This window comes from Peromyscus maniculatus, chromosome 9 (genome assembly GCF_049852395.1).
Source record: "Peromyscus maniculatus bairdii isolate BWxNUB_F1_BW_parent chromosome 9, HU_Pman_BW_mat_3.1, whole genome shotgun sequence".
NCBI classification, from domain to species: Eukaryota; Metazoa; Chordata; class Mammalia; order Rodentia; family Cricetidae; genus Peromyscus; species Peromyscus maniculatus.
Genome location: NC_134860.1, coordinates 9,727,756 through 9,743,581, shown reverse-complemented (window position 1 = coordinate 9,743,581; position 15,826 = coordinate 9,727,756). Strand labels below are relative to the sequence as shown.

Below are 15,826 nucleotides of genomic sequence, written 5' to 3'. Positions count from 1 at the left end.
CAGGGACAGAGTTCAGATGTGGGCAGTCAGCTCCATTTTCCCTTACGTTCCTTGGTCCCACCTGGCTCTGCTCGGCCACCGAGCACACAGTCCCACAGGACCTTTTTGTGAAACCCAGCTTGCCCTGCCAGTCATCAGCGAAGCCGCTCTGTCATTGGCTGGGAGCAGCAGGGCAGGCATCTGCAGACTTCCCACTTCTGCTTTCTCCAGGAAATGAAGAGAAACCCAGTCCCAGTGATTCATAATGAAACACTGTTGATGGCTGCCATGTGAGGCCAGGTCTTCTCTTCCCCTGAGCTGAGCCGTTGGAGGCTGGGGATGGGAGTAGCCACACCATGTGACACCAGCAGACTTTGAATGCTACCCCTCCAGGTACGTCTTCCTGCTCTTGGACAGGACAGGTCAGCCTTGTGGGGGGTGTTGGTTGTGGTGGGATACCCACTGCCTCCTGCAAAGCTAACTGTAGATCACATGTGTGACCATCGGTACCTAGTCTGAGTCTGGGGTGGCCGGGAGAAGGAAAGCCGAGTGGCAGGAAGTCAGTGGTGAGGAAGTCAGAGGTCAGTCGTGGTCAGCGCCACTTAGTGCCTGGGTTTTGTCACTTGTGGGCTTTGCCGAGCTGACCAGGCATCACTCATTCCTTGCCCCCTGGCCACAGGCTAAGTCCCTTCGTTGGGCTCTGCTGAGGAGTGGGCGTCTTCCACAGCTGGGGAGCTAGGTCTGGCCTGTGCCGGCTGTCAAGGCACAGAGAGGGGGCACTGACTGCCACTCTCGCCCCCTTTGGCCCTGCGTAGCTTCTGAAGGGTGGGCCACTCGCGCTGGCCTTCAGCACAGCTGGGCAGACCTGGTCCTGCCCTTAGCTGGCCCCACCCTTGCCTGCTCCAGGAGCTGGTAAGCAGAAGTCCCTTTAGGCCCTCATTCCTTCACCTGAGTTGTCACACCCCACCTTTGAATGCCAACATTTCTGCACAAATAGGAACAGCCGGATGGTGAGGGTTGGGTCTCTTCTCCTTCAAAACCCAGCCTTCTAGAACTGGGCGCCAATCCCTTGTCCCAGTCTCTCCAAAGTGATACCTAGGGCACTGTGCACCACCTTTCCAGGGAATATTTAACTTTTGGTATAATTGTCTGCGTTTCCATCCATTTAATCATTCAATGAACAGTCAAAACTGGTAAGGGACAATCAGCGGACGAAGGCCTGTGGTTCCCTGTGCAGTGACATGAAGTAGGGTGGAGGTCAGTGTGCAGGAAGGGCAGGGAGGCTCGTGTCTGCTGAGAGGAGACTGAAGGAGCCCAGGGCTGCTGCACTGTGCTTTCTGAGAATTGCTCTTGAAAGCCTTCAGGAAGGAGGCCTGGAGTCCAGTGTGGTAGCTTGGGGTCAGGGGCATGCTGGGGACTAACCAGAGAGGTGGGTGTGGGCTCAGGTGTGGGGAGATGAAGTCCTATAGGCCTGGAAGAATTTTCTTTTCCTTCCTTCCTTCCTTCCTTCCTTCCTTCCTTCCTTCCTTCCTTCCTTCCTTCCTTCCTTCCTTCCTTCCTTCCTTTATTTCCTTTTTAAAAATAATTATTATTTTGTTTAGACTGCATGCATTTCTGTGCACCACGTGTATGCAGTACCCACAGAAGTCAGAAGAGGACACTAGACACCCTGGGACTGGAGTTACAGATGGTTGTGCGCTACCATGAGTGCTATGGACTGAATCCTAGACCTTTAGAAGAGCAGCCAGTGCTCCTAACAGCTGAGCCATTCCCCACCCCAATGTTGAACATTTTCAGCATTGAGTAGATGGAGAACAACTCAGACAAGTACTGGGGGCAGAGGGTTAAGAACAACCAGATCCCCGTGCTGGCCCCTGAGTGTTGTTATTAAAGATCATCATTTCTTTGAGGGCCTTTGCACAGTCATCCTTCCTTTTCTTCCAAGGCAGCTGTTGTCCCAGGGTTGCGGTTACTGTTCCCTTGCTTTTATTTCTGGTTTCCCCCAGTCTCTGAATTGTTTAATAATGTGTGGTGTGTGAATGCGAATGCCGTCACAGGCTCATGTATTCTAATACTTGGTCCCAGTTGGTGGAATTGTTTGGGAAGGGTTAGGAGGCGTGGTGTTGTTGGAGGAGGGGAGTTACTAGGGGTGGGCTTTGAGATTTCCGAAGTCTCACTCTGTTTCTAGTGTGTGCGCCTCTCTCTCTGCCTCCTGGTTGCAGCCTAAGATGCATCTTAAGCTCTCAGCTATTCCTGCCACCGTTCCCTTGCTCTGACATCATGGACTCTAACGCTCCGGAACTGTAAGCTCCAGATTAGCGGCTTTCTTTTTAAAGTTGTCTTGGTCATGGTGTTTTATCACAGCAAAAGAAAAGTAACCAAGACAGTATGAGGTTTGTTTTATACATTCTTGAACTTCACTAGCCTGAAGTATATCTTATGTGTGTGCACATGTGTGCAGGTACACTTCTCTGTGCATGCACATATGGTGGGTAGACTTTGATATCACATGTCTTTCTATATTGCTCTGCATTTTAATCTTTGAGACAAGGTCTCTGAACCTAGAGATGCCCTTTTGGATAGACTGGTTGACCAGCAAGCCCAGGAGATCTGCCTATCTCTGCCTCCCGGATCCAGGGGTACAGATCTGTGTTGCTGTACTAGCCTGTATGTGGGAGCTAGGAAACCAAACTTAGGCCAACATGTTTACACAGCAGGTGTTTTCATCCTCTGAGCCATCTCTCCAGCCTGAATTAAATATTATTGAAGACTTACTTGTCTCAAAGCTGTGTTTGAAACTTGTTTGTATTTCTGCAACCCCCTTTAATTTGCTAATATCTAATTCTGTGTAGCATTCTATCGTATGAACATAATACTCTGAGATTCTGCTCATGGACACATGGGATATTTCTAGTTCTTTTTTTCTCTTTTCTTTTCTTTTTTTTTACTATTACAAGCAGTGCTGCTGTGGTTATTTGTATACATTATGCTAGGGTATATGTAAGAATTGCTCTAAATGGTATATTCTAGAAATGGAATGGGTCATAGATAAACTTATCTTCAGCTTTAGTGTGTACTCTGAAGATTGTTTCCAAGGCATCCCTCACACTTAGATCTGTAGATGTTCAGGGCCATTCTACAAACTGGTACAGTATTTACCTGTCACCTACATGTACCCTTCCCCCCATGTACGGCTGAATCTGAAGGGGTGGAACCGGAGGACCTATGGTGTGGATCATTTTACCTTACCCCCAGCAGTATAGCACAGCTGCTTCTGTTCCACGTTTTCACCAACATTTGATAGCAACAATATTTTGTAAATGAACTTCAGCTTTTTGTTTTTCAGTCCTTTGCCCATCTGGAAATTAATTTTCTCCTATTCAGTGTCAAGTAGCCATTAAAATATGTTTTTTGGTTATTCTTGTTATTCAACTTTATTTTTTGAGATTTTTGTATGTGAGTACCATATTTATATCACTCCCACCTTCCCATCAAACTCCTTTTGTGTCCCCCTTTCCCAAATCTATGGCCTCTTCTTTATTATTGCTACATTATATATGCATATATATCTGTGTGTATATGTATAAATATGCACACACACATATATTATATATACATATATAAAACCTGCTTAGTCCATTTAATGTTGCTCATATGTGCATGTGTCCAGGGCTGACCACTTGGGACTGGACATCCTGTGAGTGAGCTCGTCCCTGGAGGAAGCTGTTCTCTCTCTCAGAGCCATTGACCACTGTAGCTCTTCTTGTAGGGTTAGAACCATGTGGAAGTTTCCCTGTCTATGTTGGCATGTCAACTGGTGTTGCTGTTATGCTGGACTTGTTCAGGCTACTGTATTGTTGAGACTTATGTGTGTGTTTTCCCTGCCATGCCCAGGGGACACTATTCAGCACAGGCCTCCTGGGCCTCTGGCTCTTACAGTCTTCCCACCCCCTCTTGCATGATTCTCCCTGAGTCTTTAGTGTAGGGCTGCATTGTTGATGTATCAGTTGGTGTGGAGCATGCCACAGTCCCTTAGTCTCTGCGTTTTGACCAGTGGTGGGTTTCTGTAATGGTTTCTGCTGCAAAAAGAAACTCCTTTAATGAGGGGTAAGATCCGCACTTCTTTGTGGGTGTAGCTCTAAGTATTTAGAATACAGTTGGAAATCATACTGGTTTAAGAAAATGGCAGTAGTTTAGCGGCTTTTATCTTTATCTAAAATTCTAGATGAGCATCTACTCAGTGTTACAGCGTTCTGTCTTTTGCTTCTTTTTGTGGCATAACTGTTAAGAATGCTTTCATTCAAGTCTATCATGAACTTTCCCTACATCCACTTCCTGAGATCTTCCCATTTTCTCACTATTCCTCTTCCTTTCCCCAGATTCTCCCACTGCTCCTTTCAGGTCATTTATAAACAATAATTGGTTTCCCATGTGGCTAGCCAACGGTTTTAGTTGCGTTTATTATAAAGGCCACCATTATGCAGTGTCCCTGAAGTAAGTCAGGTCACCTTTTATACACGGCTCTATTTATGGCTGTTTTGTCAATTTGTCTATCATTTCCAATACTAACCAACAATGTTTACTGAAGGCTTATTGTAAGTCTTCATATCTGGAAAGAATCTTGCTATTTTTCTTCTTTCTTTTTCAATACTTTACTCTTTCATGTAAATTTTAGAATTAACTTATTGAGCTCAGCAGAAAAGCAGTGCTCATGTTTGAAACAGAATTCAGGGAGAATTGTCGTCTTCATGAAGATAACTTATCCAGTTCATGAACATGGTTTGTCTCCCTATTTAAGTAGGTCTTTAAAAATAGTCCAACAAAATTTGATACTTTATCTCTTAAAAGCAGCATGTATTTTGCTTAGATTGACTCCTAAGTGATTTTTATTTTATATCATCTCGAGGTTATTAAGCAAAAAGTTGGCACTGTTGTTGATGAGCCTTGGCGTGTTAGAACAGGGTTGTCCTGGTTCTTATCTGGAGAAGAGGTTGTGGGAGGCAACAGAAAAAGCAAGAAAAGAGCTTAGTCCCACCTCAACTTGATATACCATGCTTTGTTGATACCCACGGAAGGCCCGCCCCTTTCTGAACAGAAACAGGAGTGGATGGTAGGGAGGGGCAGAGGGGAAGCGGTGGGTGGGGTGGGGGGTGGGGGTGAGGGAATGGGAAATGGGGTGGGGGGAACTGAGGTCGGGATGTAAAATAAATGAAAACAATTTAATTAATTAAAAAAGAAGAAGAAGGAGAAGGAGAAGGAGAAGAAGAAAAGAGCAAGGCTTTGGAGCTTGTGTCTTCATGCAGGCTGGGGTGATAGCCGCTTGCCACAGAGATAGGATGAGAGATAGTGGACTGAGTTGGTTAGATCTGAGACACTGCTTTGAGAGTGGGGTTTGAACACATACTAGATATAGACAGTTGTAGAAAAGGCAAATGGACGACGAGTTCTTAGTGTCAGCACGCCTGGGGTTGCCGTGCACAGAGCTGGGCCAAGGGCATAGATACAGATTTGGGAGGTGGTGGTTCAGGGACATGAGACGGTGGAGACCGACATGGACCTGAACATCAAGTGCTGGCACCATCCCTCCCCCAAATCTAGTTCCTATTAAGTGAATAAGGCAGCCTGGCCAATTGTGGAGGGAGGAGGAGTGAGCTACCAGAATTCATCGGCTCCATCCTGGTGGGGCCAGCCCTCATTTTACTTACAATGAGGTCTTTATATTTGTTATCTCCCTGCAAGTGTTTCAAACTATGAGCATCCAGACAGAATGATGTTTCCTGACAATATTCCTAAGCCTTTGGCTGCTGGTCCCACCTGAAGCACCTGCACATGTTCAGGACTTGCATCTCAAAGTCTAGATCTGTCCTTTCAAATACAGAAGATGAGCGGTGTTTGAAACTCGGCCAGCCCAAAAATTGAGATGCACTGCAAATTTGAAAGGCATACCAAAGTTCAAGGATATTAGGAAATATCAAAATGTAAGGTGTTTCACTAACACTTAAAAATATTGGGAAATAATGAAATGGAACTATTTTGGACATGTGGCATTAGAACCAAGAATCTGCAAGATTCTAGGATCCACCACTCATGCCGAAACTCAAGGATGCTTAGTCATTTACATAAAATACCACAATATTTGCATACAACCTATTCACACCTCCCATATACTTTAAATGACTTAAAAATACTCAAACTATCTAGTACAATGCAAATGGTATGCAAACAGTTGTACTGCATTGGTAAGGGAGCTATGACAAGGAAGTCTATACATGCCTGTTCACAGATGCAAAGTTTCCTGTAATATATTCTGTCCTAGATGTAGAACTTGAAGACGTAGGGAGCCTACTTGGAAATATACCTTAAAATGAATTTAATCTATTGGTTTTTAGTTTTTCTTTATAGCGGCAACCAGAAAGTACAAATTACACATGTAGCTAGGACTCACGGCTGGCTTTATAGTTGTACTTCACAGCCCCTGTCAGAGATAGGGTAATTCTTCTTCCATGACTGGCATAAGGTACATGATTCAAGAAGCCAGAGAAGTGAAAAGCCGCTAGTCCACTTAATTCTAAGAAAGAAGTATTGCTGCTAAGAAGAATGGAGTTAGAGTCCACAGTGACCAGCAGTGGGACAGAATTCATCTAAACCACAGGGTGCGACAGCTTCAGCCCATTCTCCAGAAAGCCCCTTGCCCTCCGACAGTGAGTGAGATGGGATTTGATCCCAGTCAGTCCATGCACTTTGCACTGGACACGCTATCACTAACGGGTCCAGAGGACAGTCACCATGTGACAGACAGTCACCATGTAGCAGAACTGCGACGCTTCTTTTCACTTTGGCCAAATGACTAGTCAGATCATCTTTTAAGAATGCACAGTCTCATACAATGCGAAGGAAGCAAAATCATTGCGGCATGGGTCTCTCTGCCAGCAGCCCTCATATGAGTGGTGGTGACACTCTGAATGCCCAAACACTGGGCCATGGGGGAGGTGACTCAGGTAAAGAAAGAAGGTGAGTCTTGGTGATTCACTCTGATAGTTTAAGAAAAACATCAACATACTATATGTTTATGATATAATGTGGGTAGTTATACAATTAAGCCATCTTACCTATCAATTATATAGTATACTTGGGTGGGAATAGAGCAAACAAAACACATTTCATCATGTTTCCTATTTCAGCATAATTAGAAAACTTTCTAAATGCACATTGACTGATTTTTTAAATTAAAACTGCTCAAATAATACTCTAATACCAGTTTTAAAATATATAAAAATATCCTTAATGTCAGTTATTCCTCCCTACCCCATCTTCTGCCCTCCCCTCCCACACCTCCCTCCACTCAACCCCCTCTTCACTGTTCATCTTCCCTCTTGTATCTTCAGTACTACACCATGGCCCTCTCTCTACCGCCCATGGTCCCTTTCTAGCTTCCTGGATTCCATGAGTGCTTCAAATTAAATGCACAAATCTGAGGAGTGAGACTACATGATGCTTGTCTTTCTGGGTCTGGGTGACTTCACTTAGTGTAATGTTTTCCAGCTCAACCATTTACCTGTAGATTCCAGAATTTCATTTTTCGTTACATCTGAATAAAATGTTGTTGTATATAGGCACAGCATTTTCATTATCTAGTCCTCAGCTGATGGACTTCTAGGGTGTTTCCAGGTCCTCACTATTGTGAATGGAGCAGTGATGAAGGTGGATGAGCCCGGGTCTCTGTAGCAGGAAACAGTCTTGTGCATCTGCCCAGGAGTTGTACAGCTGGGTCATGTGGTAGATCTATTCTAGCTTTTTGGGGAACTTCCACACTGATTTTCATGGTGGTCACACCAATTTGCATCCCCATCAACAGTGGATAAGTGTCCCCATCCCCCACACCTTCGCCAGCACTTGGTGGTTTTTGCTTTCTTAATCTTAGCCATTCTGACTGGGGTAAGATGAAGCCTCCAAGTAGCTTTAATTTATATTTCCCTGGTGGATGGTTAAGGACGGTGAACATTTAAAAATATTTCTTATCCAATTGTATTTATCTGAGAACTCTTTGTTCAGTTCCATAGCCTACTGTTAATTTAGTTGTTTGTTTTCTTGGTGTTGAGGGTATTAATTAATTAATTATTTTTTGTTCCTGTGCATTCTGGACACCAGTCCACTGTCAGATGCACATCTGACAAAGCTTTTCTCCCATTCTCTAGGCTGCCTCTTCAGGCAGTTCACTGGTTTAGCAGAGAAGCCTTTGAATTCCGTATAGTCCCACATCCTGATTGTTGGTCTCACTTCCTGGGCAGTTGGGGTCCTACTCAGAAAGTCCCCCCAGAACCTATAGCCTGAAATGCACTCTCTATTCTTTCTCCTAGAAGTTGTAGAGGTTCAGGTGTAACCCTGAGATCTCCGATCCATTTGGAACTGTGCAGGGTAAGAGGTAAGGATCTGTTTTCATTTTCCTGCAGCTGAAGTCCAGGTTTCCCAACACCATTTGCTGTCAATGTGTCTTTTCTCCAATGCACGTTTCCAGTATCTTTGCTGGCTACTGGTATCTGTAGTTACATAGAGCTATATGTGGGTCCTCTATTCCAGTCCATGGATCCTTGTGTCTGTTTTTGTGACATTGCCATTGTTTTGTAGAATAACTTGATATCAAGGGTTTGTCCAGCAATGTTTTTGTTCCTCAGGATTGTTTGGGATATTTGAGATCTTTTGTGCTTCTGTGAGAATTTTAAAATCTCATTAGAGAAAGTTCTTTGTGCAGTGGATGGTGATTAATGCAGAAACTCACAACGGATCGAAGTGCTGAGCCATAAATGGGACATCTGTACCACACATCCCCCTCCCCAAGGCTCAGGGAGCATTGCAGAAGAGCAGGGCAGAAAGTGTTTGAGAGTCAGAGATCTGGGAGGACCAGAGCAAAACAGTGTCTTCTGGAGGTAACAGGACCGCTGAACTCATGAGCTCATGGCAGTCAACATTTTAGCACAAGGTGTGGTGTGTGATGTTCACAAGCTCTGACCCCTGAGTAGCTATGGACAGCTGATGGTTCCAGGAGGAGGGAGAGTCAGTTTTCTTTAAGGGCATGGATCCTGGTAAATCTGTCCCTCTCCAGTGGGAGGTGCCACACCCAGGAGTACATGGGCAACAAAAATTGGACTGAAAGAGTTATAAAACAATAAAAGGATAGGAAATTACAGTGAAATGGGGGCATGAACATAATAAAAATACATTGTATGAAATTCTCAAAGAATTAGTAGATTAAAATATATCTGCAAAATCATCGAGATATTCAGTCAACAGTAAATAAGCGTAATATACATGGGAAAAAAGAGAAAACCACGTGCAGGAGGCTGGCTGAGGTGTAGCATCGATAATGTCTGCTCCTGTCACGGTGTCACAGAGAGCCCACACTTCTGCCCCTGGCTCCCTGGGACCATGATAGAATCCAGGAGAGAGGCTCCAGGTGCTGCAGGTTGAGGTTAGGTTAATGGAACCAAGGCAAGGTGAAAGGTTCTGTAGCCGTCTCCTATGTCTCTGCCTTGAGAACAAATGCCTTTTAAAAGAGGAAAAGACCGCCTTTGGCAGCTCTGGCCAGGGATGCTTCGGAATGAGGCCTGGCTGAGCACTGGCTTTCCCCCAGGCAGGGGTGGGAGTGGAGGAATAGGGGGTAGGGGGTGGGGCTTGGGGTTGGGGAGGGAATCTGTGCCTGAGCAGCAGCTCTGAAGGAAGTGGGAAGGGCCACTTGGGTCTGGGTAGCAAGGGTGAGGAGATCTCAACCTTCAGGTGGAAGACATCCTTCAATAAAGGGTAGTGGGTGGAGTCACTGCCCTACCATCAGAATACAGGGGCTGTTCCTTTCATAGGCCTGTGGGCTGTGACACTTACTGTAGCTGAGTACCCAGGCAGTGCTTGGTAGAGAGGAAGGGAGATCTGCGCCCTTCAGAACGATGTGTCTCTGATCCTGGCAAGAAGTCTATCCCAATTACCTGCCCCAAACAGGGCTTTCCTACCAGGAAATACGTCTTTGCTCACATTACTTAACATCCCCGAATAGGCTGATTTTTGATTGGCTTAATATGACGCATCCCCAAAACATGTTAATGAAACAACTGTGACATTTCATAATTGATAGAAACCTACTTGAGGAAATACAAGCCCTACAAAGAAATTCTGTTCATGAGTCATGAGAAGTAGGGAAGAAACTGAGAGAGCCCCTGGTATTACAGGCAATGTGGGGACTCCACATTTGAGGAGTTGGGGGCTGGAGAGGGAGGGGTTATTTCTGGAAGGCTGTGTGATTTGAATGTGTGTAGCCTCTGCTTCCCAGAGGCAAGGGCTGGCTGAGTTAAAGAGAGAGGGTCATGATGGACGGGCGTGAACAGCCGCTTTGGCCAGATCCCATTGGGGACGCAGTGGGAAACTAGGCTTGGAGCCTGGGACTGCTCCTGGAGGACATGGGAAGCCGTGTAGATAACTGAGAGGAGGAGCAGTGGCCTGACGGACCTGTGTGCCTACGTCATCTGACCGTGCAGGGTAGAGTGTGAGGCTGTGGGCAGCCAGGCTTGCCATGGCCAGGTGGAGGAAGGGCTGAGAAGCAGTGATGGACAGTGCAGCATCTACCCACAGCTGCCTGGAGACACCGCAGAGGAACCAGGCACCCAATCAGACTTTCACCCACTTGTGTAGCATTGTTGGGTCCCTTGGCACCTCTCGTTTCTCTTGGGTCCCACTCTCGCTCCTCCTGGACACAAGGAAAACTCAGGTCTGGCTTAAGAAATATTTCTGGCACATTAATAAGTTCTAGTGGAAACTCATTCCGGTTAAACAAACATTCAGCTCTCAGAGGAGAAGGCTGACGTCTGTGAACTGCAGTGGGCTTATTTGCAAAGCAGAGTTGCGTGGGCAAACAGCTCCTTAGGGAACATCTAGTCAAGTACCCGGGGTTGCAAGCGGGACACTGAGTCGCAGAGGTGGGGAGACGCCGGCCAAGGCTGAAGTCTTGCTTTGCTTGGTGAGGGAAGCCATGGGTGAATGATCATCATGTCATCAGGACATGACTGTTTTTCTCTGCAGTCCAAGAGTGGAGCTTCCCACAAAGCAGTGTTCTCAGGCCCAGATTTACTTGGTGCAGAAGAGAAGCATTCTCTCACAGCACGAAAGCTTGAACTCCCGGTGACCGAGGCTTGGCTCTTGTCTCGTGATGTGTTTGATGATTCCCAAGGTGGTTTGGCCCTCGTTTGGCGGTGGTTCAATGATCTAAGAATTGAGAGGAACTCAATTTTTTTTTTAAAAAAATTATTTTTATTGTTTGTGCATTGGTGTTTTGCCTGCACGCTTGTCTCTGTGAAGGTGTCAGATCCTTTGGAACTGGAGTTACAGACAGTTATGAGTTTCATGTGGGCTTTGAGAATTGAACCCGAGTCCTCTGGAAGAGCAGCTAATGCTCTTAACTGCTGAGCCATTTCTCCAGCCCCAAGAGGTACTCAATTCTTAAAAGGCCAAGCCTGTGAATTTCCAGGCATGATTCACAATTTAGTCTCCCCGCCCCTGTATTCTGAACAAGTTATAGGAGATATTGAATTAGCTAAATTAGAATGGTCGTGCAACAACCCAAGCTGTCTAGGAAGGTCACAAATCTTCCTAGCCCGAATCAGTGACATCAGAGGCATAAGCATTTTGCTTCTTCCAGAAACTGACAAACGAGCTGGGGGCAGCTGAATCTAGAGACCTGTGTGACCTGCCCCCACTTCCTGCCCTCCATCTGCCCTATGCCCTTCCAGCTGCACGGAAGCAGCCACACTTCAGCTCAGCCTCTCCCACGCTGCCTTAGGTACTGTTCTATTGTTGTGAAGAGATGCCATGACCCAGGCAACTTATAAAAGGAACATTTAGTTGGGGGGCTTACATACAGTTTTAGAGGGTGAGTCAGTCGTCCATGATGATCACGGTGGGGAGCACAGCGGCAGGCAGGCACGGCATGGCGCTAAAGCAGTAGCTGAGAACTCACATGTCGTCAATAAGGAGGAGGCAGGGGGGCCTGGGGAAGAAGGAGGGGAGAGAGAGAGAGAGGGAGAAAGGGAGATTACTGGGAATGGAGAGTGGGTTTTTGAAATCTCAAAGCCCACTTGCAGTGACACACCTCCTTCAACAAGGCCACACCTCCTAATCCTTCCCAAAGAGTTCCACCAACAGGGAAAACATTCAGATATATGAACCTATGGGGGCCATTGAAATCAAACCACCCACGTAATTTCAATTTCCCCAACACACTTCCATGTGGCTTACTTCTACCCCTGATTCCTCAGAGCCTCATCTCCCACCTCCCACTTCTTACCAACTCCACATCACCCCTGACAGCTCCTTCTCTGGGCTCCCCAGAGTATACTCTGCTCTCCTCCTAGGACTACTTCAGGCTTTGCATATGAGTATCACTTTCCCTGACTCTTGTTCCTGAGGCTGTGAGCAATTGGAGAGTAGGCCTGGCCCGGCAGAAGCTAGCAGAAGCCAGCAGAAGCCAGAAGAAGCCAGAAGAAGCCAGCAGAAGGTTGATGTAAGACACCCATCTCCTTCTTTGCTGAGGTCACCCCAGAGCAGCTTTACAGGACCAGGGCCTGCCAGCCAGGTATTCTCAGCTCTGTCACGTGCATGGCTGTCTCTGATCCTGGCTTCCTCTGCTCTGGTTTCTCTTGAGAAAGAGAATATGTCCTCAAATGCTTACACTGCCCAGATTGCCTGTCCCCTTTTCTCAGCTGCTTATCCTAATCTTACAGTGCCCATCATAGCACTCAGGGCAGCCTTTCCAGATCTCCAGGCCCTCCCCAGTTTGGGCCACAGGTCTCTCCATGTCCTCAGGTAGGTACCTCTTTGCTCAACATCTGTTTAGCTGTTTCCCTGGCTTCCCTGACAGTGACCATTGAGGTCCTGGGTGTGGATTTAGATAATTGTACTCTTTCTATGAGCAATAATCCAATAACCCACCATACAGAGCCTGGCAAGTAGAGTTTAGTCCACGGACTTAGGCTACAAGGCCTGTGCTAGATGCCACTGGAGGGGGCGGTGTTCCAGCTCAGAGCCTAGTTGAGGGTGGTGTAACAGCATTGGGTAACGACTTGGCAAGTTTAGCCTGGGAATCGCTGCAATGTAGCTGGCAAGAGTGTCCCAGGAGGTCCCAGCCATATCCCTTCCACTGTTGACCGCTAGGCCAAGCCAGCCTGCAGTGGAGGTGGGGGAGGGGAGCTACAGCCTTAGAGACTGTAGCCGTTGTTCCTGGCACTTGTTAGAAGTTTGATTTCAGGTCTGTCACTCTGGAGTCTGGGATTCTCAGTCTTGCACAGCCCATCCACACACGGGAATAATGACCCCCGACTAGTAGATTTTCTGTGTTTAGAGAACACTGGCCGTTCGGCTGGAAGATGTCCATCTGTGTGTGACCACGCTTTCTGAGGCAACATTTTCTAAGTCTCAGTGAGGCTAAGCCACATGTCTGCTTCTGTGGTGGAGAGGCTTATGGTTGGAGCTGAACCTCCCATCATTGAGCTGTTCCTAGCATATGCCATAGCTCAGCTTCAGGGTCTCAGCCAGAGGAAGCGCTCGTTGGCCATTTTTGCAATGTGGAAGTTGGTACACATACCAAGATACAAAAGCAGCCTGTTCTGCAAGGCATGGAGAGTTCCTGTGTTCAGCTGCTGTTGCAAAAACCACAGAGGTGTGTATGCTGGCCTGGAGTGCATCGTGGCCTGGGATTAGAAAAAGGAAGTCCTGTGTTTAGAAGTTTCTGCAGACCCAACTGGTTCCTGGCAAGGGTGGTCCACTTAGACTTTAGGGGAATTCCAGAGCTTCTGGAAACAACCTGAGCTACCTCCCTCTTCTGAGGCCTGTGAAGCAGACTTCAGGGTTGTCTTCCTAAGGTATATGTGCCACTTGCCTTGGCTAGGAAGTGGGAATGCTTATTTTCTGTGGGAGTGTGGGGAATCACCAAGGGGTTTGATGGGGTCATCTGAGAGGTCAAGTCCTGTGGTGGCCTGGTCCTTGCCCTGTTCCTCCTGAGAATCTGGACATCCAGAGCCCTTGCGCAGCACCCTTGGGGATCCTTTTGCCTTGCCCCCTTTTCTGCTCTTCAGTATGGCCATTTGTTCCATCTGCCCCTCATGTCCCCTGGCATAGGTTCATCGTCTTGGGGACAGTACTCCCATTCCTGGGAGCTACTCATTTTCTTCAGGATAGTGAAGCCTTACCTCCAGCCCCGTCTTGAACACTCAGGCTCACTTGTACACGACCTTGTGACATCCATCCAGACCAACTCCTTCCTGGGAGAAAAACCTAAGATCTGACAGACCCAGAGACTAGGCTAGGAGGAAGTGATGCAGGAGAGAAGTGGGGTCTTGAGTGGGACCGGGACAGTGTACCTTGTTTTGGGGCTGGATCCTAAAGACTAATCAAATATCACAGTGCAGAATGAGGAAGGGGCTGTGTGGTTTTTTAGGACAGCGAGCACATGCTGGACTCAGGAGCTGATGTTTGGCCCACACAGCAGGGTCTGTCATGGAGCAGGAGAGGCCTAGAGGAAACTCTCAGCTCAGCATTGGAGCCCAGCAGACAGTTCAGGCTCCAGACAGCACAGGCTGCCTTCGGCCCTGGACCACATTCTACAGGAATTCCTAGGCTCTGGTCCACTCTGCGGTTCTCCTCATGTTCTCCGAGCCAGCCTCCTCCTATTGATTGTCTGGTCTTGGTACCAGGGCTCATTTGTATGCTCATCCTATTTTACAGATGTCCGTTCTGTCCAGAGCTAGTCATTCACCAATCAATAACCGATTTCCCATTACCCCTTTGATTCAATACCTGCCACAAATGTGGCAAATGTTACGGCTTCTCAGACCATAAGAGATTTCCTATCTCTCTGTGAAGGAATGGGATGTGTGCACACACCTAGGGATTTGGTTAATGACAAAGTGACCCCCCTTTGTCCTCATCTTGACAGAAAGGAGGGGAAGGGCATTCTGTATTTTTGGGAATTAGATCCATCTGCACACCCATGACACAGGCCAGGTGTGGAGAACTCACTAGATGAGAGGGAAGGAAAGACAGACACACGGACAGCCACTCTTGCATTCAGTGGCTCCTGGTCTAGAGTTGTTCCCAGACCTGTGACACTGGTGGCAAGCACCTATTTCAGAGCTCACAAGCTGGAAGAAGAGTCACAGACATGCAAGTGGGGAGGAGATTTTATCCTCATTCTACGGAATCAGCTTTTCATCTCCAGGCTTCCCTCCGCTGTGGAGTGAGGCCCAGGCTTCCCTCCAGCCTGCTCTTGAGGCTGCTTCACGTGCCTTCTTCCCCTAGAGTCTACAGTCCAGACTAGCTTTTTCCTTAAGCACTTTCTGGAATCTTGGTGTCAAAGGTTGTTAAGTCACATCATACAGTTTGAAAGGTCTACCTGCTTGTGATTCAACAGAAATTCAGGAATGGCAATAAAATCTCTCTCTCTCTCTCTCTCTCTCTCTCTCTCTCTCTCTCTCTCTCTCTCTCTCTCTCTCTCTCTCTCTCTCTCTCTCGTGTGTGTGTGTGTGTGTGTATGTGTGTGTGTGTGTGTGTGTGTGTGTGTGTGTTAGTGCAGGTGTGTATGCACATGTGTGTCCTTTCAAGATGGCAGCTTGGGGAGAAGAGGCAGGAAATGCAAGTGTTTTGTTTTTTAAATATTGCCTGAGCTTGTTATTTCTAGCACCTTTTTAAACATTGTACTTGTTGCATACATGTGGTTGTTATCCATACACTCAGACACACACACACACACACACACACACACACACACACACACACACCCCGGAATTAAACAAAATCTTTGAATTTAGTGTGTGGG

At 46.9% G+C, this 15,826-nt stretch overlaps 1 protein-coding gene across 3 annotated transcripts in view; it reads left to right on the top strand.

Moving 5' to 3' along the window:
* The first annotated feature begins 215 nt into the window (after positions 1–215).
* Positions 216–15,826, top strand: part of Wdfy4 (WDFY family member 4) — a 254,176-nt gene continuing 238,565 nt past the window's right edge. Inside the window, exons 1-2 of one of the 3 annotated variants that reach the window (XM_076544367.1) lie at positions 216–372; positions 8,337–8,401. The gene's annotated coding sequence lies outside the window, so the exon portion shown is untranslated. Of the gene's footprint in view, positions 373–8,336; positions 8,402–12,056; positions 12,518–15,826 lie in introns of those variants that run through there. The other 2 variants (XM_006976744.4, XM_076544368.1) reach the window with 2 other exon arrangements.